Source organism: Enhydra lutris, unplaced genomic scaffold (genome assembly GCF_002288905.1).
Source record: "Enhydra lutris kenyoni isolate GAN:26980312 unplaced genomic scaffold, ASM228890v2 scaffoldscaffold8, whole genome shotgun sequence".
Lineage (NCBI taxonomy): Eukaryota > Metazoa > Chordata > Mammalia > Carnivora > Mustelidae > Enhydra > Enhydra lutris.
The window spans coordinates 38,267,013-38,292,518 of NW_019154092.1; the positions used below are offsets into that span (position 1 = coordinate 38,267,013).

General features: G+C 43.4%; 1 protein-coding gene across 1 annotated transcript in view; it reads left to right on the forward strand.

Moving 5' to 3' along the window:
* The window catches only part of LOC111142556 (SET binding protein 1), a 352,841-nt gene that overhangs the window by 222,458 nt on the left and 104,877 nt on the right, over positions 1-25,506 (forward strand). The window lies entirely within an intron of this gene.

Consider the following 25,506-nt stretch of genomic DNA (forward strand, 5'->3'; position numbering starts at 1 on the left):
CATCCTTGGCCAGCCTGTCTGAGTCAAAGCCTCCCATCTTTAAACTTTGTCTTCATATCTTGTTTTATTTTTGTCTTAATAATTAATGTCAGCCTATATATATATATATATATATATATATATATATATATACACACACACACACACACACACACACACACATACACACTAACATGTGCTTGTATGGAAATACACATGTGTATGTATATATCAGACATATGTATGTGTACATAAGTGTAACACATATATAGATGTACATGTATATGTAGATGAACATATATATGTACATCTATATATGTGTTACACATACATACACATCTATATACACACACACACACATATATATATATATATATATATACACATATATATATAGTTTTCTGTTTGTTTTTCTATCTCCCTTCTCCCCACTGGAATATAAGCTTCATCCCTACACCTAGAATGGGTCCTGGCATCTAGTAGTCACTCAAAAAGTGTCTCTTGAATGAATGAATGAATGAATGAATGAATTTATGAGACAAGATGGACGTGGGTTGAGTCTTTTAAAACTGATGATCATTTGACTAAGCCCACAGGAGAGGAAGAATCCTATAGACGGGGGTGGGGGGGACACGACAGACAGCAAGATCAAAAGCAGATTAGTGAAAAGAAGCATGGCAAGAGCCCAGTGGCTTAAAAATAATATCAGTGTTGATTTATTACCATATGGGTGGCTGACAGTTGTCAGCGGTCGTCCAGTGTGGTTTGCAGCTTCCGCCAGGACCGGCCATGAAAGTCCCTGCCACGCGGGTTCAAGCCCTCCAGGACAACAGCCACTTACTAGGAGTCGGTAAAGCTCCTCCACTCAGGCTTCCCTGGAACTTAGGTCTTGAGAATAGAGGAATAGATTAGCTAGAAACTAGTTCCCAGCACTGAGAGAATCGCCTTAACTTTTTGCAAATGACTTGCTTGCTTACCCATTGTTCAATTTCCCGTTTGTCCTCGTGTGTACTCAAATGTATCTACTAGAACATTACTAATAACAGGGATATGGTCTCGTGGAAACTGAACGGAACTGAACTGACAAGTCTGAGGCGTGTGTTTCGGTCCCTGCTCTATCATTAACTAGCTGGGTGACCTTTCTAGTTTTCGGTTTCCTTACTCATAAAGGGAGGTGATAGGGCTACATCAATTTTAAGACACTTTAATTCTCAAATTGAACCTCAAATTCTACAGTAAAACCTGGACTTAGAAACGAAGGCAATTTCTAAACTCTGTTGTCAGGACTGATGCCAAGAATCTACCTGAAATGTAATACATGATGGGTAAGTTCCCAAGCTAGTAGCAAAACTTGCACACATATTTGAAGAGGGAGGTAGTTGACTCTCCCCAGCATCACTAGTGGTAGGAGTCACTAAATTCTTCTAGGGCTCAATTCTTTGGAGGCTCACCTTGTGCCTTGTGCAGGGGGCTGGACATGTCTGATGGCTGGGGCGGGGGGAGGGCAGCCGGGGTGGGTACGGACGGTTTCAGAGGCAGCAGGTCTTGGGGCAGCCATGTTGGGGTGGCTAAAGGAAGAGCAGAAGACACACATGCAGCACTTCCCAACTAAGGTCTGCGCACTAGGGGAAGCCTGCGATCAAAAGAACAAAAATGCTTTGCTTTCAGCAGTGCTTTACAACTTCTGAAATGCCACTACAATTTTTTTTTATCATCATAGTCAGTGCAGGTGCTAAATGTTGTAAGGGATCCCCTCAAAAGATTTACAGTCCAGGAGGGAAAATGGTAACAAGTAACCACACTGTAAGGCTGGCCACGCTAAGTCCTATAGGATATGCAGAACAAATATGACAGGAGCCCGGCAGACAGAGGGATAAATGGCATTGTGAGGCCTTATGAAGGAGGTAGCATTAGAGTTGACTTTTGCCAGATGGAAAGCAGGCATGCAAGGGGGACAGAGAATGGCTTTCCAGGGTAGAGAGAACTATGTGGCCAGCCTCACATGTGGAGGGTCCTTTATGATGCAGTCTGCTGTGGGGCGTGTGTTTCAAGATGTCAGCTAGCCTAGCAGAGGAATTTGAGCTCTATTCATGAGTCAAAGAGGAAGGAGGAAAGACGTATAAGCATGAGTGGTTACTTTGCTGTGTAATGATAAAGAAGCTTAAAGTAATCTCTGTGTTTTCCAAGTGCTTATAGTTTAGTACAGAAAAGAGAACATACTGGGGCACCTGGGTGGCTCAGTCGGTTAAGCATCTGCCTTTGGCTCAGGCCATGGTCCCAGGGTCCTGGGATCGAGCCCCACATCCGGCTCCCTGCTCATGGGGAGTCTGCTTCTCCCTCTCCCTCTGCCTGCCGCTCCCCCACTTGTGCTCTCTTTCTCGCTCACTCTCTCTCTCAAATAAATAAATAAACAAATCTTAAAAAAAAAAAAAAAAAGGAAAGAAAAGAGCACATACATATGAGGAAGTAAAGAGAACATAAGCTATCTCTCTCAGGATCTCATGTGTTCCTCACTATAACCCCGTGTAAGACATTCTCATGCCCACTTTATCATATGGGCAAATAGAGAGAGACTCTTGTAAGTGAATCCCTCACATACTAATTATAGAGCCAGAACAAGGGCTTGAACCTGCAGTCACAAAACTGATGGTCTTTCTAATAAAGTACCTACTAACCATGTCCACAAACCCCCACCAAGACCCTAGGAAGAGAAATGTTTTCTGCTCTATCCAGTTTACCCTGTGACTACAGCTACTGTGGGAGTGTAAGGTGCTGACGTTTGCAAATCACCTTTATAAAGAGCCAGAGTAATTATATCTTCCTCCCCTCCCCAAGTCACTGGAGCTAGAATCTTAGTTTTGTGTGGACCACTTAAAAATCTCTTTTCCCCAGTTCTTTGAAACAGCTACTGAAAGGACAAGGGCTCTGTTTCGTTTGTTTTTTCCCCCCTCTTCCTATTTTATTTGTTTGTTTGTTTGTTTGTTTGTTTAAGAGAGAGCAGGAGCTGGGGGAGGAGCGGAGAGAAAGGGAGAAGCAGACTGTCTGCTGAGCAGGAAGCCAGAGGCTGGACTGGATTCAGGACCCTGCGATCATGACTCGAGCGGAAGGCAGACACTTAACCCGACACAGGCACCCCCAAAGGCCCTGTTTTAATGACAGTTTTCCTTGCCCAGCTGAAGCAAACCCCCAGGAGCAGACACACAGCATTGCTTAGTTCTCACCCCTGGGTGAAATGTCTCTCTCTTCTCTCAAGCTGAAGGGGCACAGGATCCATAAGGCAGGAAATCTAATTACATGACACATGTTCTAGCTTGAGATACTGGCAGTTATAAAATGTTGGAGAAGCAGAAGCATTAGGGTAGGTACTTACCAGAGGTGATCGTGTCCTCCAAGTGATGAGAACAGTGTTGGGATCCCGCTGGAGGGTCATTGACCCAGGGCTCAGAGATTTCACAGGTTGATCATCAAACTGGATTTTCTCATCCTTGAAAAGAGCCACTTTTCTAATTGCCATAAGCCAGCTGCCATGTTGGTTAGTGTGTAGCAGGGAGCTACAGTATCACGATACTATAGATTTCTAGGATGGCCGTGTGGGGAAGAACTTCAGGGATCATCCCATCTGATCAAATGGTTTCATATTGGAGGAAATGTACAGGAAGATGAAGTGAGTCATTGAAGATCAAAGATTATGACACCCTGGGCACCAAGAGGACATGTAACTTCCCCTGGACTTGTAGATTCCAGCTCAGTACTATTTGTGTGGCATTGACTCCTTTTCTCCTGCACACAATGGCTGAGCACTCGATAGGCAAGGACAGTATTCCTACTTAACTGGCAAACCAGCTACGGCTCAGAGACCTCTGTGCCCATATCACCAAGGAGTTAGCCTTGCATTCTGCACCAAAAGGCAAGTGTCCTGGTGCACCTGAGGCTTTACATGACACTGACTCACAATCATTTGGCCATTTACTTTGGGATACATCTGTCCTGGCCAGCCATGCCCTTTAAATTAATTATCCATTTGCGAGCTCTCTGACAAGTCAGAGTTACTGTGTTTGGAGGCAGAATTGAGTAAAGTTTACTGGTTGACACACCACTGAGCTTAGAACACTCAGCATTGAACAGTAAGTGAATAGTTATCTTCACACGCTTTGCTCCTCTTCCATCTCTGGACATGGTTGAGTCCTTAACCTCCCTCTACGATCAGCCAGAGCTTCAAGATTTTGTTGTTACTGAAGATGAGGTACTGAGTAAGTTGGAACCCATAGTGCCTCTTCACCATGCTATAATGCTTCCTGGAAGTGCTAACGCAACCTAGAAGATAAAAGGAAGGATCTTTGACACCCTTAAGGAAGTAAGCCAGTAACCCTCAAATAATGGTTTGAAGGTTAAGAAACTAAATTGTTAGGTTGTGTTTTAAACAAGCTCTGTACCTGCCAAAGAGACCCACTCTCTAGACCTTTTCCCAACCCCTGCCAAATTTTCTGCTTTTCAGGAAATCCCTATAAGCCTGTTTTTTATTTGGTTGCCGATAGACACAAACAGGAAAACTTCAGGATGACCCAGTCATGTATGTTGGACCCTTGAGACTGTGGCCTCCTTTCTGCTGTGCTAAGAGGGCGACTGCCATCTAGTTAATAAATGATGCCAGGTTGGAGGTTAGGCACCTCTGAGCTCCCAGTTCCCCAGGCTCTTGTCATTCTGTCCTTCCCACTGATAAACAGGCTTTGGGATCGGGGAGTCAGATGTCATCCACAGCCTGGGGTTTTTTTATAGACCCAGCTCAGGCAAACCCTGTAAGAAGTGGCTAGAGAGAGAAAATCCCCTCAGCTGTTTTTCTACAGGGCTTTCAAGAATGAGGTTTCTCAGGGTGCCTCGGTGGCTCAGACTGTTGGGCATCTGCCTTCAGTTCAGGTCATAATCCCAGGGTCCTGGGATTGAGCCCCGCATTGGGCTCCCTACTTGGTGGGGAGCCTGCTTCTCCCTTTCCCTCTGCCGCTCTCCCTGCTCGTGTACTCATTCTCTCTCTCTCTCTCTCTGTCAAATAAATAAATAACATCTTTGAAAGAAAAAAAAAAACAGAATGAGATTTCTCCTACATTTTTAATCCTAAATTAAAAATAATCATGGTTTAGAGTTTACAGTGGTGGAGCCCACACAAACCTTGAACATCTTCTATCACACTCGCCATTTTGTTTTATGGAGGGGGAAACTGAGGCCCAGAGGGGCAGTGCATGCACTAGAAATCAGGGTTCTTGACTCTCCCCCTAATGCTTGATGCCCACTGTGTCTTGAGTTGCCCTTGCCTTCCGGCAGCCAAGTTTGCCCACTCGGCAGGACATGGATTCACTCCAGAGAAACCTGCACACACCATGTCCCAGGGATGTCTCGGGGCCAACTCCTTTGCTCATTTGGTGAGAAACAGACTCCTAGAATGCACTGCTCATGCGTCTTGAGGAGAATCGGTTCCTCTAGGTACCTATTTAATCAGTCACCTTGGGTATGGCCTCAGATGTTCTCCCAGAGGGTTCAGAAGAGCACAGTCAGCTCTTGAGAACATGAGAGAAGGGGGCGACAGAACTTCAGAGATGGGGGGTCCCAGCTTAGCTCTTTTTCCTTCCTGGGACTGTGCGAGGTTTTCTTCTTTTCTTTTTTCTTTTTTCTTTTTTTTTTAAATTTCACCAGAATGACCTAAACTTTCCAGGGCCTATTTAATGGATGAGAAATTTGCTACAATCTTGCCTGGATTTTTTATTTTCAAAACCACAGTATCCAAGCTGTCTGGTACATACCCATGAGGCAGTAACCATAAAACAGAGGGACAATTAAATCTTAGTTCCATCTCCAGAATGTATACTTTTTCCCCCTGTAAATTCACACATAATAAAATATTTAAAAATGCTTTTCATTTCCCGATACATACAGAGTTGAGAGGGAGGGAAAGTAGGGGTGAGGAGAGGAGGACAAGCCATAGCCTGCTCCAGACCTGGGACCCACTCAACACCCAGACTCAGCAAAGAAACGAGGCTGGGTAGTCAGGCTCCTTTTATGACGGGAGAAATGACAGTTTTTATAGCACACTAAATAAAACCTGCTTTGGAGCTGGAAGTTTATTGCCAGAGTGAGGAGGGGTGTTGTTTTGTTTTTGGTTTCCCTCCCTTCTTCTCCCCGCCCTTCCTCCCTTTAAGCCAAGACAGGGAAAGATGGGTGGTGAGGTTTTAGGAGTCCTCAGTAAGTGCATAGGAAGAATCTGATTTTTGAAGTTATGCTAACACTTATCCTAACTTATTCCTGCATCTCATGCTGATACTACGGGGAGTACGTTCAGTCCTCTTGACTTTCCAAAATCATTAGAAGGGTTCTCAACCAAACAATGGCAATAACTTGCATTTATATAGTGCTTTATGGTTTCCAAAATGTTTGCACATCCATTAGATCCCCAGGGCACACTGGAGAGGCAAGCAGGCCTGGGGTGATCATTTCTCTGTAAGAGAAAGAAAGATGGATGCCCATAAGGTTAAGTTACTTGCCGAGTTAAGGGTTGAGCAAAAACTACAACTCAGAATGATTAAATAACAAGGAAGTGAATTAAGATTCTCCTACCTGGGAAGTGGGGAGTCATCAGGGTCTTAGAATGAGGGAGAGGTAAGGCTAAGACATCAGTGTGAACATAGATATGATAGAAGGGGGATTTCTGTTGACTGTAGCTGCCAGTGGGATGTGCCTTTGTCTTTAAAAGCCTTGTGTCTCAGTGCATCATCAGCAAAGCAGGGAGAAAAAGATCTAACATACCTAAGCTCCCATGAGGCCACAGGAGAAAGCTTTGCACCATAGGATTTTTTCCTGATGATTCATGCCATATCATTGTAAGTGTCTGGAGAAAGTGCTCCCCCTCTGTGGGATGCAGTGCCCTCAGTGAATAACAGCATGGTCTCTGAGGAGCTCTCCTGGCTCCCATAGTCCCCATCTCTTTCTGGGTGCAGAGAATTGCTGAAAAGCAGCCTGGTATTACCTGGCCTGAGCCACGGTGAAGCCCGTGGGCCAAGGAAGGAGGTTCTCAGGGTAACTGCTGCTAGAACAATTACTGGTGAGGCAACTATCTGAGAAGGGGCCGACTTAAGGAGCAAGTGGAATGTTCGAGGCCAGCTCTCTGACCAGAGTTGACAAGGAGCTGACAGACAGGCAGACACGAAGTCTGAGAGACATGGTGCAGCGACGAGGCCGGGTCTGCAGAGGCTCCGGGTTGGCCTCACCTTGGAGGCAGGTTCAAGAATCCTGAGCAAGGGGGAAGGTCCAGCAGGTGCAAAAAGCCTCAGCAAAGTGCATGGGTTTGCTGGAGACTCAGAGCGTAACATTAGACCGGAGGGTTTCCTGACAGTGCCTTGCCCCTCGTCTGCTTATGGAGGAGGTTTCACAAGGCAAACAGAAAGAACAGCCGGAGATCGGAGTCAGGAAACCATGGAACAACCCTGATTATCTGTATGGGTTGAAACAACCCATCATCTGAGACTCACTGTCTTTATCTGCAGAAGGAGAAGAGGGTCTCCAACATCCCTCCAGCTCTGAGATCCTGTAATTTGTGAAAGCACCATACCTCGTCTATGATTAACCAAATGTTTGCTTAATGAATAGTTCTAGGATGAATGGAGTCAGATGCATTAGACCATTACCTATGGAGGCAAATGGAGATTTTCAGTCCCCATCCAAGTTTCCCTGTCACTGTTCAACGATGCCAACTGCTCACAGACAGGCATAGACTTTATAGCGAGGAGCACCCCCCACCGCAGAGGATGCCCACGAGGACTCTGTACAATGTCCAGCTTCTTCTTCTTTGGTGCAGGAGTGTGGAAAACCACTATTAAGCTCAATCATGTCAGTCAAAGACAAGTGGATGAATGTGTGTTCAATTTACAATGCCTGGACAATTGACTAACACCCTAAGGTATTTGTACTCCGGGAAGGTACCGGGTACAAGAGACCAAGGCTAAGCCATATGGCCCAGAATGACTCTACAGAATCAAGACCAGTGAGTTTGCTTGGACTGGATTCTTCAACCTAATCAGTGTCATTGTGGTTATCAAAGACCTCCTCCCAGACCTTGAGGAGAGTCACACCCCCAGGAATTTACTAAAACTCTTGTCAAAAAGCCTGTGGGGATCACAAGTGGGGAGACGGTGCAGTAACCCCTGACCCCTCCTACCAGGGAACTGCGTTTGTGATGGGTGGTAATAGCAGTAACCAGCAACATCATCATAATGTCCGTGGTAACTGGCATTTGTTGCACACTTACTGTGTGTTCTGTGATAACATGTCTACTGACATCTTATTTAATTCTTCAGACAATGCTATTAGGTAGGCAGTGTTATTTTCCCTACACTTCCCCATTTTAGAAGTAGAGAAACAAGTCTCAGGTCATCCTGATAGTAAGAGGCAAAGCTGGGATTTGAACTTCGACCTTTCTGATTCCTGAGCCCGAGTGTGCCCTCGGACTCCCTCGCTGCATAGTGAGCACTGAGACAGTCCTGACTGTGCATCAGGCACGGTTCGGCACGCTCTGCATAGCTTGTTATCATGGATTCGCCTACGGACCTTATGAGGGAAGTGTATTATTATCCCCACTTTACAGGCAAGAAACTGGGGCACAGAGGTTAAGTCACTCGCCCAAGGTCACACAGCTAGTAAGAATTGGACGCAGCAGAGATCCAAACCCAGTCATCATAGCTTGAGAGTCCGTGCTGCTAATCTTAGCTCGCATCCGCGCTCCTAAGTGCACCACACTTCTGCTCCACTACCTCGCAGAGAATAGACAGAAGACAATCCACAAGTGACAGATGCCCCCAACGTTACCTTCAGCAGGAAGGCTCCTAGAGGTAGTTCAAGAGCACAGATCGAATGGAGATTTAAAATGGGTTGACATGGGGACCCACGTAATTGTTACACCAGGACCATCACTGTGTCCATTCTTGGGCACCCTAGACATGAGCTTGTTCCTGCAGCACTGACGGGGCAGGAATGAATCCAAGCCAGCACCCACCCTCGAGGCTGGCGCGCTCATCCCTGCTCTGCCTCGCTGGCCTCTGAGAGCCACTGCCATCTTCCCAGACACTGGCTGAACGAATGATGTGCTGAATGCCCACAGTTTGCAGTGTTTATGGGAATCTTTAAAAGCTGGATTTTCAGGCAAATTCAGCATCTTCATGACATTTTAGACTCAATTTATAATCAACGGTTATTTTAGCTCTAATGGCAAAAAGCACCAGTTTTGCAGTAAAAAGCATTTATGAAAAGGGAAAAAGGAAACATGAGGTAAAGAGGAAAAAAATACTTCCTTTCCTCCACCCTCTCCCAACTCCCCCCTCCCACCCCCAATAAGCAAAAGCTAGATAGCGTCACTGGGCTTCATCCTGGAGCTCTGTCCTGTCCTGGCTGGCATTGATGACCTCACGTGGGGTCCCCTCTGCTCCTGCCCTGGAACAGAGCTGAGCAGTTCTAAACCCCCCTTTCTAGTAGAAACTCTTAGGTCACTATGTTTACCAAACTGGGCTGAAATAAGGATCTCTGGGCCCCAGCCCAGAACAATGACTCTGAACTTGCAAGACAGAGGCTTGGTGAGCTATTACTTAACACAGGCCACTGGTTATTCATATCTACCAATAAGTTTGAGAAATGCCTTTTTTTGGGAGTTGGGGGAGGGGGATGGTACAGGTTAACTACCTATTTCCCTTATGCATTTAACTTTCTTGCGCTTTCTTCGTTTGCCATTTTGGCTCTGCCTCTGAATGCACTTAAGATGCTGTAACTCTCTTATAGACATGGCATTCAGACCTTAATACTTCACCCTGCTAATTCTGCCACTTAATCACTTGCTACTGATTCTCAAGGAATAGGCAAGAACATGTTCTGCTCCCTCCTCCTTTGAAGGAATAGAATGAAGAACAAAGCCACAGGGGAGGATGGCTAACAAATTTTTGAAACCCCATTGTTGCTTCGTAACTTCTTCAAGGATTAGTCTGCAATTGCTGTTAAGTGCCTTCACTGCAGAATGTGTCTGAGGCCAGGACTTCTGCTCTGTCCCTCCACCCCCACCCTGGGCACCCAGCCCAGGGCTCCCAGGATCCAGCTGGATGCCTAGAGAAGCAGGGACAGGGAGGGCAGAGCTTGCTGCTGAGCCAACATGGACCATGGAGCTGGCCCTGGGATTCTGGTTCAGCAGATCCCTGGCATCTGAATGGCTCAATCAGGCAGCCTCTGGGTCCCCTCTGGAAGGATGTGACCTCATTGCTGCTGTCCCATTAGTCCCCCAGGCCCACTCCACAGCTGCCTTGGAGGAGGCCACCCTGCAGCTCCCCACTACTTTTTCCCTTCCTCGAAAGTTTCTAAGTCCACTTCCAGCTCTCCTGCCAAGAGGCTTTTTTTAATTTGTAGGTCACATCATTGAGAGCACAGTTTTTGTCATTTCCCCCCCAATAGTAGCACATTTCCAGATGCAATGAGGAAGCCCCTTAAAGTTTGGGAATCGTGGGAAGGGGGCCTAAGAACTCACTTCCAGGGGTGCATTCACTCTAAGTTACAGGGACATGGCCCTAGCTCTAGGCCAACACATGAAGTGATGCTTGTCTACTGTGCCAGACTATCCATCCAAGGGGACAGACTTTGGCTCAAAATAGGAAAGCACTGTCTAATAGAAACATGTATTTTGTGCATAATTGGACTCCCTATAAGCATATTGTCAAGTAGCTCCCAGGGAGGCCATGAAGAAAGACCGTGAATTCTGAACATTGGTTTAGGTTGGGGGGTAGGGGGTGGCAACAGACTTGGTTCAAAAGGGCCTCTAGAATGGGTGATTGCAAGAAAACACCACCTGAGATTAAATGAGGCTCTCTGTTTCTCTGCTGTGACCCCCCATTTCCGCCGGATGTTGCTTTTCAGAAAAGGACTTTATTAAAAAAACACATCAGTATGATAGCTGTATTTATATAATACCTACGGTAGGCCAGGCACCAGATTAAATATTTTATACCAACTTTTAATCCTTTCAACTCCCCTTTGAGATAGGCACTCACAAACAGTCCTAAAATTTGTATGGGACCACAAAAGACCCCAAAAAGCCAAAGCAATCTTGAGAAAGAAGAACAAAGCTGGAGGGATCGCAATCCCAATTTCAAACTATACTACAAAACCATAGTAAATGAGAAAGTGTGGCATTGGCCTTAGAACAGACACATAGATCAAGGGCACAGAGTAGAGCCCAGAAATAAATACATGTGTATACGGTCAATTAATTTACAACAAAGGAGTCAAGAATTCGCAATGGGAAAAGGACAGTCTCTTCATGAAATGGTGCTGAGAAAACAGAACAGCGACATGCTGAAGAATGAGATTGGAGGGGCGCCTGGGTGGCTTAGTGGGTTAAGTCTCTGCCTTCGGCTCAGGTCATGATCTCAGGGTCCTGGGATTGAGTCCCGCATCAGGCTCTCTGCTCAGTGCAGAGCCTGCTTCTCCCTCTCTCTCTTTCTGCCTCCCTCTCTGCCTACTTGTGATCTCTGTCTGTCAAATAAATAAATAAAATCTTTACAAAAAAGAAAAAGAAAAAAAGAATGAGATTGGACCATCGTCTTGCACCACATACAAAAACTAACTCAAAACAGATTGCAGGCTTGTGTAACACCTGAAACCATGAAACTCTAGAAGAAAATAGGCGGTAAGCTCCTTGACACAGGTCTCAGTGATGGTGTTTTGAATCTGACAGCAAAAGCAACCAGAGCAAAGATAAACAAATGGGATTGCATCAAACCAGAAAGGTCCTGCTCAGCAAAGGAAACGATCAACAGAATGAAAAGACAACCTACCCAAAGGGAGAAAATATTTGCCATCGTATATCTGGCAAGGCATTAATATCCAAAATATGTAGAGGACAAAAGATATAAAAATACATATACAATTTAATAGCAAAAAGCCCCAAATAATCCAATTGTAAAGTGAGCGAAATAATGGAACAGACATTTCTCCAAAGGAGATGTACAGTTGACCAAGGAGTACATTAAAGGTGTTCAGCACCAGGAATCATCAGGGGAGGGCAAATCAAAACCACGGTGACATATGACCTCACACCTGTGATGTGGAGAAAGGGGAACCCTTGTGCACTGTGGCTGGAAATGTAAGTTGCTGCATCCATCATGGAAAACAGTATAGAGGTTAACTCAGAAAATTAAAAAATAGGGGCGCCTGGGTGGCTCAGTGGGTTAAGCCGCTGCCTTTGGCTCAGGTCATGATCCCAGGGTGCTGGGATCGAGCCCCGCATCGGGCTCTCTGCTCAGCAGGGAGCCTGCTTCCTCCTCTCTCTCTGCCTGCCTCTCTGCCTACTTGTGATCTCTCTCTGTCAAATAAATAAATAAATCCTTTAAAAAAAAAAAAGAAAATTAAAAAATAGAACTACCATATGATGCAGGAACTTTACCTCTGGGTATCTAGCCAAAGAAAACAAAAACACTGCTGCACAAAGACATATGCACCCCCAAGTTCATTGTAGCATTATTTACAAAAGCCAAGATACGGAAACAACCTAAGTGTCCACTGATGGATAAATGAATAAAGATGGTGCACACACACACACACACACACACACACACAGAATGTTATTTAGCCACAAAAAAAGAATGAAATCTTGCCATTTATGACAACATGGATGGACTCAGAGGGCATTATGCCACGTGAATAAGTCAGACAGAAAGGTAAATACTGTATGATCTCCTAAATGTGGAATCTTAAGGAAAAACAAAACAATCTCATAGATCCAGAGAACACATTGGATGTTAGATTGCAAGAAGCAATGGGGATAAAAATGAATACACTGTTTTTATTGTTGTCGTTTGTTTTTATTGTTGTCGTTTTAAATAACTTGAATATTTTTTTTAAGAGAGAGAAAGGTACTTCTGTTAGTTGCTGGATGAAGAAGACAAGACACAAGAGGCCAGGTGACTTATCCTGTTAGTTGTGGGGTTGGGAAAAAGACCCCAGCACAGAGCCCAGGCCCCCTTACCACACTTTCGTCTCTCTGCTGTCCCTTGGATCTCAGGAATAGTGATTCTGGTCGAGGGCTTGGGAATTGAGGCTCTAGACCACATCTCAGATGGTTGACCTTGGGTGCCACATTGGAGCTTGTTAAAAATGCAGGATCTCAGCTTCACCCCAGAGCTCCTGAATCAGAACCTGCATTTTCAAGGGATATCCAAGTGAATCTTGTGCAATTTAATTTGAGAAGTTCTGAATTCCAATGTCACTCATTCGTTTGGCTTGGTTCTTTTCATCCGTACTCTAAATGCCCTATCCCTTAATCGCCTTCCATAGTTGAGATGGGGACAGAAGAGGAACAAGGAACAGACTCTAAAACCTGAAATAATGCCCATACTCTTATTGCTTTCACAAATTCCTCTCACCTCCAGATATTTTGGTCAATCCTCGTTAAAGTCCTGATTTGTACTGACTGGGAAAGGGATCCGGGCTAGTTGCAAGGGGAGGGAGGCAGCAGAGACTAGTGATCAGGTCTGCTTGGGACCAAGTCCTGTCCTGGATTCCTGGGTCCCTGGATCCTGCCTGCCCCCACCCCCCACCCCCGCCCCTGGCCCTATAGGCTTTCCTCCTCTACGGAGCAGAACAGAAGGTGGCGCCCCCACCAGGAGAGTCCTGATTAGTCCCTGAACATGTCAGTCCCTCCAGCCACAGCCGATGTTATTAATTTTTAAAACAAACTTCCTGATTGAGGTTCTGGCTGCCTCTAAATTGTCTCTACAAGGAGACTGTGTACTAATTAACCCATAGAAACAATCAATGATGTACCTTTTTCAAGTTTCAGGGTGATTAGAATATGAAAATGAAGAGCACAATGGTGCAGATGTTTTAAAATCACAGCAGACAGCAATTAGTGACACGGAAACCAGCTGCTTATCTCTCCAGATAAAGCCTCTTAATAGGGAATTACACTGGAGGAGTCATTACCCAGATGGATCTCGAATGATTTACAGAGGAGGCAGGGCAGCCCTAACTTTGATTTGTGAGCAGGTTCTCGTCAAGCTTCCTTCCTTACCTCAGACAAGGTGGATTTGTGGCTGGGGTGGAGGCAGGCTTCACCTTTCTACTTTTGGTCCGGGGCAGGGATGTTGCCAAGGATGAGGAAAGGAGAGAACAGGGCCTGCAGAAGCCACAAGCACCTGCCTCCTTGATTCAGGCTCCATTGTTTTGGGATCAACTCCCTCAGCTGTCCCTGTGCAGAGGGGAGAGGGAGGACTCTAGGAAGGGGAAACAGTGAGTAGCTGGCTGCTTCTGGTGTTCCTTTGAGAAAAGAGTCCCTAAGTTCTACAGAGTGGCTGCGTGGCAGGGAAGGAATGTGCGTATACATGGGTGTTGGATATAAGGAGTTCTTAATAATCACTGTTTGATATACTTTGTCTCTCTCTCTCATGTAATTGAGATGAAATTTACATATACTGAAATGTACAGATCTCAAGTATATATTCAAGGGGTTTTGACAAATGTATACAGCTGTGTAATTTGCACTCCTATCATGATTTAAAATATGTCCATTATCCCCAGAAACTTCCATCCTGCCCCTTCACAACCCCACCACACCCCACTCCATCTTACAGACAACCACTGTTTTGATTTCTACCATAATAGACTAGTTTTGCCTGTTCTAGAACTTTACATTAATGGAGTTGTACAATTTGTACTTTTGAAGGGTCTGGCTTCTTTAGCTCAGGGTGTGTGTGTTTTATGCATGTTTTGGATTATATCTACATTTTTTTTTTTATTGATGAATTTTGTCTTCTCCTGTTGATCAACACCTGGGCTGTTTGCAGGTGCTTTCTACTCAGAATTAAGTTATTGTGAAGTTTCTATGAACGTCTAATTGTGGATAAATATTTTCATCTCTCTTGGGTAAATTCATAGGAGTGGAATTGCTGAGTCATAGGGGATATTTAGCTCTAAAATATGTGACCAAACCAAGCTCTAAAGCAGTTGTACCATTTGTAACCCCCCAGCAATGGATGAGAGTTTGAGTTCCTCCTTATCTTTGTTAACACTTGCTGTCAAGCTTTTCAATATTAGCCATCCTGCTGAGTACATAGTAGTATCTTCTTATGGTTTTAATTGGCATTTCCCTGCTGACAAATGATTTTTGGGGACACTGTCATGTGCTCATTGGCCATTCCTACTTCTTTTGTGGTTCAGAATATTTTGGCCGAGGTGTTTTGCTGTTGGGTGAGGTCTGGTTGGTTGCATGACGATCAAATCTTCCATATATATATATTTTTTTTTTTTTTCTGATTTCTTTGGTCATTTTGTATTGTTACTGCGAGACAAGTGTTAAATCCTTTTAATTATGGAATTGTCTCTTTCTTTAATTCTCTTTTTGTCACAAGTATTTGAAGTTTTGAGTTGCAGACAAATTTAGTAGTATTGTCTCTTCTTGATGAATTGACTTCTTTTTTGTCATTTCAAAATGCCCCTAATTATCTCAAGTAATACCTTTTGTTCTGACTATTTCACATTGTATGGAGTGCCTCCAGCATTCTTAAAATACTGTTTGTGTGCTTTATCTCATTTCCATTCTTTTACTTTTAAGCTGTCTGTGTTCTTATATTTAAAAAGTATCCCTTGTAAATAGTCTATAGTGGGGTCTTACATTTTCATTCAATCTGACCACCTATTCCATGTTGTTGTCGTTGTTGTTGTTTTGGAGTGTTTAATATATTTTGAGTTAATGTAATTTCCAGTAGTATTGAGTTTGTTTACCGTGTTACTCTATTTTCTCTTTGTCCCATCTCTCTTCATTATTTTTCCTCCTTTTCTATCCTCTTTTGGACTAATTAAGCTCTCTTTAATATTCCATAAATTTCCTTCTATTGGCATTTTTGATACATGAGTTTCTTTCATTTTTAGTGGTTGCTCCAGAGATTATGGTGTGCACCAAGTATCACAGACTACTTTGAACTATTATCATATCCCTTCAAATATAAGAACTTTAACAGGCATATATAGTTGACCCTAGAACAGAGGGGTTAAGAGCATTGACCGCCCCCCCCCCCGGCCATGCAATCGAAAATCCACATATAACTTTTGATTCCCTTCCCAAAACTTAACCACTGATACCTTACTGTTAATTGGAAGTCTTCCTGATAACATCAGCAGTTGATTAACACATATTTTGTGTCTTATATGTACTATCTACCGTGTAATCACAATAAAACAAGCTAGAGAAAAGAAAATGTGTTAAGAAAATCATAAAGCAGAGAAAATAGATTGACAATAGTGTATTGTATTTATTGAAACAAATTTGCATATAAGTGGACCCATGCAATTCACACTCATGTTGTTTAATGGTCAAGCATACTTCCATTTACCACCCTCTTCTTTTTTGTTTTATTGTTGTACACTTTATCCCTACAAATGTCATAAGCGCCATGATACATTATTATTTCTGTTTAAGCGGCCATTTGTCTTTTAAATTGTTTATGTGCCCACATATTTTCCATTTTCATGTTCTTCATTTGTTCATGTAGATCTGAGTTTCCATCTGGTATTATTTCCCTTTACCCTGAAGAACTTCCTTTTACATTTCTTATAATTTCCATCTGCCAGCAGTTGATTCTGTTGGTTTTTATTTATCTGAAAATATCTTTATTTTGCCTTCATTTTTCAAGGGTATTTTCACTGGATATAGAAATGTAAGTTGAGGGACACCTGGGTGGCTCAGTGGGTTAAGCCGCTGCCTTCGGCTCAGGTCGTGATCTCAGGGTCCTGGGATCAAGCCCCACATCAGGCTCTCTGCTCAGCGGGGAGCCTCCTTCTCTCTCTCTCTCTCTCTCTCTCTCTCTCTCTCTGCCTGCCTCTCTGCCTGCCTCTCTGCCTATTTGTGATCTCTCTCTGTCAAATAAATAAAATCTTAAAAAAAAAAAAAAGAAATGTAAGTTGATTTTTTCTCTTTATTTTAGCACTTTGGAGATCTTATTATCATTGTTTTCTGGCTTGATTTTTACTGACGAGAATTCAGACATTATTTTGGTCATTATCCCCCTATAATTTTGTGCCTTAATTCTCTGGCTGCTTATAAAACTTTTATCTGGTTTTCATCAGTTTGTTTACAATGTGCCTAGATGTGGTTTTGTGTGTTTGTTCTGTTTATTGAGCTTCTTAGCTAAGTTAATCCACATGTACTAGTCTCTTTCTCTACTTCTGGGTTGCTAATTATATATGTTAGACTTCTTGATACTCTTCCACGGGATACTGAAGCCTTGGTTTTGTTTGTTTGTTTTTTACATCTTCCTCCCTCTTTCAGTTTGGATCACTTCAACTGCCTCCCCATCATGTGCACTGAACTTCTCTTCTGCATTGTCCTATAAGCTGTTAAGTTCATCCAGGGAATTTTTCATTTCAGATATTGTATTTTCCCAATTCAGAATTTTCATTTGGTTATTTTGGTATAGTTGCCATCTCTCTGCTGAGATTCTCCCATATGTTCATCAATTATGTTTAGCTTTTCCTTGCAATACTTGAATATTTTCATAATGGCTGTTTTGGGGGACTTGGATCTATCTCGGCTCTCCTGGTTGTGGGTCACGTTTGCCTATTTTTTTGCTTGTGTAATGCATTTTTTATTGTGTCTTTAACATTGTAGATACTATATTGCAGAGATTCTGGATTTTGTTGTTTTCCTTTAAAGAGTTTGACTTCTGTTCTGATAAGTAGTTAATTTATTGGCAAGCTAGCTTTATCCTATTGAGGATTCTTTTTAAACTTTGCTAGGAAGGAACTAACATAGTTTCTATTCTGGGGCTAGAATAATCCTAATCTTAAGGAGTACCATTTCTGGGTGCCTGGGTGGCTCAGTGGGTTAAGCTCTGCCTTTGGCTCAGGTCATGATCTCAGGGTCCTGGAATTGAGCCCCGCATCGGGCTCTCTGCTCAACAAGGAGGCTGCTTCCCCCCGCCCCTCTGCCTGCCTCTCTGCCTACTTGTGATCTCTTGTCTGTCAAATAAATAAATAAAATATTTAAAAAAAAAAAAGGAGTACCATTTCTAGGATATCAACTGAGTTCTGGAATATTCATTAAAGTGCTCCACTCTGGCTACATAGAAATCCGGAACTGCCCAGTACTGGTGATGTCAAGACTCTGTTCAGCTTGTAGCCCCCTAGTCGCTGAACTCTGCTGGGCTTCATGGGGCCTTGCCCTCAAGTGTATATTAAAAATTGGCCAAAGACATAAGAAGATCCCTATAAATGTTTCTAGGGTTTCTTTTCTACATAGCTCCCTCTTCTTAGGTACCCTGTCTCTCAAATCCCAGTTCCTTCAGCCCCAAATTCTGATCTCTGTTTCTTCCATGTAGGGAGATCACAGGTCTCTGGTTTCCACTTTTCTGTGCCCATCAAAGTGCTCCCAGGCAAAGAAAACTAGGGTTACAGGGACCTCATGAGTTTCCTTCTCTCTAGAGTCACAGCACATATTATCTATTTCCCAATGCCTGAAAACAGTTGCTTTATATAGTATGCTCAGTTTTATATTTGTTTCCATGAAAAAGGTAAGTCTAATACCTATCATAACATCGTGGCTGGAATGAAGTCAATGATCATTTTAAATTATGCAGAATTACCATGTATTCGAGGAAGCGTATGTTAGGGGCCTCTGTCTTTGCACCAGCTGTTATCACCCCCAGGAAAAGGAGTGTTCTAGTATCACTTAAAACAGCCCCCAAATAGTAAATCAGGAATGGTTCCTTTGAGAACTAAATCAAGGTGACTTCCCAGGGCAGTTCATGTGACAGGAAATGAGGACACATTCACTTTATATATGTAACTGGAAATTTTATGTCTGTTTAGGAGCTGGGTAGTGCTTCTGTTCAGGCTGCTATAACAAAATACCATGAGTGGGTGGTTTATAAACAGAAATTAATTTATCATAGTTCTGGTGGCTAGAAAGTCCAAGATCAAGGTTGGCAGATGCAGCATCTGGTGAGAGCCTGCTTCCTGGTTTATACATAGCCCTCTACTCTCTGTGTGCTCACATAGTGAAGGACAAAAGAGCTTTGTGGGGTATCTTTTAATATAAGAGCATTAATCCCATTCATGAAAGCTCTACCCTCATTACCTAATTACATCATGTTCCCAGAGGCCCCACTTCATTATACCATCACTTTGGGGTTTAGGGTTTCTGACATAGGAATTTTGGAGGGACATAAACATTCAGTCCATAACTCCCACGGAAATCAAAGAATCATTAGGCCCTAGTTCAAATAAGGTACTTAGTGGCATTCTTCTATACCTACCATTAGCAAATAGAGGAATGAACTGGACTGAGGAGAGATCTTCTGGGGTCAAGTTCAATGGAAGCTAATATAGGCGTTTTCTGTTCATGAGCCTAAAGAGTCATCTTCAAAGTCTCTAAGTGACAGAACCATCTCTCCCCACCCCTACCCTCTTAAATGAAATCCTTTGCAAGGCTGCTCTGTTTATTTGGGTGTTAAAAGAATGATGTGATGCATCTCTTCTGCCCCATCCACTGGCTATAGTTCAGGAAAGTCCCACAAAATCCTAGGACTCTGTGGAGTCCTAGTCCATTTGAAAACCACTGAACTGGAACATCTGATAATATCAGAACCTCTCTAGTCCCTAACCCAGACCCCCTGTCTTTGATATAATCCAGTGGTTCTCAACTTTGTCTGCTCATTGGGATGGCCAAGAGCTTTGAAAAAAGTACTACTGTTCAGACCCCATTTCTAAAATCCTGATTTAATTGGTCTGGGTCAGATCCCAGGCATGGCGTTCTTTTTATAAAGCTTCCTGGATAAGTCTAACGTATAGCCAGGATTGGGGACCTTTCATCATACAATTTCTGGTACATTCCCCTTGTCTCCCACACTCAGTTCTTGCTCAGGCTTGAGCACTTGCTTCAAGCCTCAGAGATAAATGCCAGGATACCCTAGGGCTCTGGGGATTGGCCTGCATGAGTTGGGGATATAGAAATCCCAGAGTTGGAGTCATGAGCACCTGCATTCCAAATTCTTTCTGGGAAGACAATACTCTCATCTACCCATATGGTTGACTTTTCTGCCCACCTCACCTTGCAGTGGACTTGGAATGCCTAAAGAGGGTACCGTGTTAGAGTTTCTTACTGTGTAAATAACAAAGAGTTCAGGGAGCAAAACAAGAATGCTCAATGGTGCCAGATTGCATATCCTAACAGGCCTGTGGTGGTTTGTTCTGCGTATTTACCACCAAAAAGTGCTGCAAATGTCATAGCAACCACAGAAGAGTCCCACCCCAGAGGAATTACAGTATTCAAACATTAGATCAGTGCTCTTAAAACTTCGTTATGCATTGGAATTATCTGAAGAGCATGTTTAAAGTGCACATTCCTTGATCCCACCCTAGAAGATCGCAATGAATAGATCTGCAATGGGGCCCCAAATCTGTATGAATAACCAGTACCTTAGATGGTTCTGATACAGTGACCCAGGATCACATCTTGAGAAGCACCGGTTGCCAAATTAAGAGCAAAAGCTCCCCTCGTTTCTTCATACCCAGGCATATTTTCCTACTCTTGTAAAGCAAAATATCTCACAAACAGTAAATTTAAATTATCAGTGTCAGCAGAAAGTAGCACAAACACAGCTAACCCAAAAGAGTAGTTTATCTCCCACAAAGTCATGCTTGATTTTTGATGAGTTATATGATTTTTCTCAGACCCAAATAGCCCTCTTCTCTCATTGCAACAACCCTTACTTTAGATAAGCCATAGATAAGGCTGGGTGACTCATTTTCTTCCCATTTTTATGGATTTTTCAAGTTTTTATGCAGCGATCTAATGCTTTTTTTTTTTTCAAAAGTAGACAAAAATCAAGTGCTTTTTCAAAAGAAATCTAACTTGTACAAAATTTAAATGTATATGATTTATGATGCATTGGTTATAGGGAAGGGGATAGTTATCTACTTTACAAAATAATTCTTCACATTCCAGAAGAACTTGCTTCCATAAACACATCCTTTAGGAAGGAAATATGTCTAGTTTTCAAAATGGTGGTTCACTGATGAACATTTGGCATCTAGGCTCAATGGGCATGGAAAGTATTGTTCTTGTAAAATTAAGCCACACCTTCAAAATGACTGTGTGGGGGCACCTGAGTGATTCCTGTCAGTTAAGCGTCTGCCTTCAGCTCAGGTCATGATCCCAGGGTCCGGGGATCAAGCCCCGCCTCAGGCTCCCCACTCAGCAGGGAGTCTGCTTCTCCCTCTCCCTCTACCCCTCCCCCCTGCTCCTGTGCCAGAGCGCATTGGAACATGCACACTCTCTCTCTCTCTCTCTCTCTCTCTCTCATTCCCTCTATCTCAAATAGATAAATAAAATCTTTTAAAAGAAACGACTGTGTGTTTCACAACAGTTCTGGGGGTGTGGGAACAGCCAAGAGATAACACTGGGCTTAGTTGATACTAGAAGTTTTCCACAAAAATAATTGGCCCAAGGTAGAATGTCATCAGGCCCTCCCTTATTTGGTAACCATCTTAGGCAACGCCCTTGCTGTGGACAGAGGGTAGTATGGAGGCCTTTAAAGATTCAGGTCTTACTCCCAGAAAAACACAGAATCTAAGGAGAAAATGGAAAGGGGAATTAAGTGGGTCAATAAAGCTCCCAGTCCATGACCCCCATGGGAGCACTATCCCAGAGCACTGGCAGGGTGGGAGGGGGAGCCTCTGCCCCCCTTCCCCTTCCGTGCCAGCATTGAGCTAGGGGCCTGTTTTGCCGTGTCCATCCCTGTCTCAGTGGAGTAAGTACTCCATTCTCAGTGAAGGACATATTGGAACTGACAGCTTCACCATTGTGTATATAATATGTCATGGCTGACAGATGAAGAAATGGGATTTCCGTGAAATGCAAGGGGATATAGCCATCAGCCGAGGCTGGAGAAAAGCCATGTTCTCCTGGACCCCTTAGAGAGTACTCCTTCTTAGTCCCCCTTGCCCCTTCTCTGCAGCCCATCTCAGTGCAGGGTTTAAAGCACCATTTCCCCCCATTAATCCTGATCCTTTGTTGTGCTTCCCTTTTGTCCTCCCTGCCCTTTGATTGTGGAACTCTCCCAGCAGGGCAAATTGCAGCTGAAATGGTAGAAACAATGAGATCAGGCAGTGTCCCGATGGAGGCACTGGGAACCAGGCACACTTAACTTCATTACTTGCAGCCGGTCTGCCCTGGGTATAAGTGAGCAGGCCCCACCTTTCAACTGTCTCAGGGGAATCCAGCCCCTTACGGTCACGTGGCCTTCCCCAAAGGCAGAGTTAATGGGGAAGTGAAATAATTAACAGGAGATGAGGGAGAACGAACAGTAAAAACTGCCCCGAAGAGGAGTTACCTTGCAAGTGCCTTTAGTCCTTCGGTACAGGGGAAGGATTTTTTTGTTCATTACTTAATGCATTTGAGTGCTCCAATTTCCTTATGAGCCATTATCAAACAAATGATTGGCAGTTTATCCTCCTCTGTGGGCAGCCACATATTTTGTCATGGTAATAGGCATCTCAAACATGATTTTGTTTATTCACTCAACAGACATTTATTGGGAACTTTCTGCATGGTTTGTTTTGTTGTGGGCACAAGGGATAAGAAGATAAAGGAGTCTCTGACCTCAAAGTTCTTACAGTCTGGGAGAGGGAGACAGAAAAATGCACAAATAAATGGCATATAACATTAGGAGGATTGGGACGGTTGTCTTTGGGAGAGACACTGGTGCATGCAGAAGGAATGACATAAGAAAATAGTCTGGAGGAGGTAACTCTGTCTGCAGACAGTATGCTGTAATATACAGGTCATTAATCTCACGGTTGACAAAGTGAAATACCCATCGCAAAATGTGTGTTCCTTAATTCATTCAATAAACGTTTGTTGAGTGCCTACTGTTTGCCAGGTGCTGTGCCAGGTACTTCTGTGATGGTGTATACAGGCTAGAAAGGGAAACTGGTATTAATTCAACTAACGAACAAATCAAATATAAAATTAAAACTAAGATAAAAGTCCAACAAAGATGACCTACAGGGTTTCATGAAAACTTCTATTAGGAGTATGTCGGTAAGGCAGGGGCTTCCCTACGATTGAGCTGGGAATTGAACATAAAGGGTTAACTAAGGATTCTGCTAGGCACCAAGAACAAGAAGATGGAGCAATAAGAAAAAAAGAAAAACTGGTGATAATCAGGGACCAAGAATTCCAGGTTCACCAGGAAGCCCTTGTGTGGACTTAGGAAAGATGTAGATCTAGAGAAGGGGGGAAGGGAGAGTGGGGGAGGGAGTAGGGGAGACAGGGTGGCTACAAGTCCTGCTTTGCTGGGGTCCAAAAGAGTAAGTCAGATTTTTTTGTCCCATGGCAATGTTTAATAAGTGCCACCACTAACTCTCAAAAATATTCTAGTATGAGTTAACCAATTATACTGTTGCCCTAAAGAGTAGGACATTTTGTTTCCAAGCCTTTTGTAGACTTGTCATCCTGTGAGTATACACCTAGTGCCAACTAAAATCTAAAGCACAAATGACAAATGGGCAAAGTCCTAATTCATAAAAGATAAGTGGCATTCAATATTTTATGCCATGAATAAGATTTCTGGGTTTGTTTTTTGTTTTTTGGGTTTTGTTTTTTTTTGTTTGTTTGTTTGTTTTTTCTGAAAAGGGGACAGCAGCCTATGTGCCCAGCAGTAATTCCTAGCAGACAAATCATGTGGCAGAATTAGTTCTCTAGATGGTGGTGATGGTGGTGTCCACCAACCATTGCAAGAAGAGGAAAAAAGGAAATACATTTTTTTGTCTAAAATTTCTCCTGGGCTTAGCTTGGGGGAGATTCTTTCAAGATACTTAAATAGAGTCCAATACTAGAAGTATAAAAAATATTTCTCAAAATCAGGGAGGCAGAAAATAAAACTAGGGTTTCCAAACACTGGTGTGAAGGAAACCCTACTTGCTTTACTGTGTTGAATTTTACCCATCATTCTTTCTGGCATCTATGTTTTGATTCTTAACAGGGACTATGAAAAATATTTTCTAATGAAATATAAATGCTAGCGCATCAATAGCAAGTAGATTGGTATCGATAGATGATAGATACATGGATAGATATGTAGATAAAGACAGACACATGTTACCGGTGAAAACTTCCCAAATCCACTAAGCCAAGCATCATTTACTTCTAAGTGGAGATATTATCCAAAGCTTTCTTCAGTTTACTAGTATTTTTCCCTTCTTTAACAAATCTTCGGATAATGCATCCTGTATGTTTACTACTTATGGGTATAAAACAGGACTTACAGTAAACTTTGAGGAATGCTTCTTTGTACTGGTAGCATGGCTTAAAATCTATCTGAAATAATGTTAGCATATTTACGTTAAAAAATGTTAATGTCGGGGCGCCTGGGTGGCTCAGTGGGTTAAGCCGCTGCCTTCGGCTCAGGTCGTGATCTCAGAGTCCTGGGATCGAGCCCCGCATCGGGCTCTCTGCTCTCTAGGGGAGCCTGCTTCCTCCTCTCTCTCTGCCTGCCTCTCTGCCTGCTTGTGATCTGTCAAATAAATAAATAAAATCTTTAAAAAAAAAATGTTAATGTCTCAGGGCACCTGCGTGGCTCAGTCAATTACTCAGGGTTGTGGGATTTGAGCCCTGCATCAGGTCCGAACTCAAGACGAAGTCGGCTTGAGTTTCTCTCTCCATGTCCCTCGGCTCCCCCAACTCATGCTCACTCTGTCTCTCTCTCTCTAAAATGAAGATATAAATCTTTTTAAAATAAGTTTTAATGTCTCAAAATGAGGTGTTCACTGTCCACTGCCTTTGTGATTTTGTAGACACTGGTTTATGTTGGGTGTCTAGTACAGGTTCTGCTTTTCCCAACTAAACAGTCTTAAGGAAGGTGCCAGAGTCTGGAGACTTTCCTTTAGAATTCACATAGGGAAAGCACAGCTGACAAAGTTTGAAGGTGTGATCTTGAATGATTGTCCTTTTTTTTTTTTTTTTTTGCACATTCATCCAGGAGACTCAAGGTTCCTTTTGAGACTGCCCAAGAGTTTCCTCAAGATTGGTGTCAGTGCCCAACCTGGGCATCAGGATGCCTCAGAGGGCTACCTCCCAAACACTGTGCCATTCCTAGAGTCAGAAGGATTGAAGGTCTTTTATATTTCTTTCCTGCTTCATTTTTTCTTCTCCATGTCTTTGACCACCCTCCTTGGCCCCACACATTCTTCAGACCTCCCCCACTCAATCCTTCAGCTCGTGCTGTTTTCCCTTGTTGCCGTGGCTCTCAGGGAGCTACTTGTTGGAGCACACAGATGCTCAACTCCAGGGTAAAGTGCAAACAGAAATGAACTTCCATAGGAGAAAGCAAAGGAAGGACGTGAGCTGGATGGGAAGCAGGGACAGAAATCAGAGGCAGCTTGAGTTAGGCAAAGGGACCAGGGAGTCGGGAAGTTCAGTCTCTCCTGGGATCCGCCACCATGGACAGAACTCTGCATTAT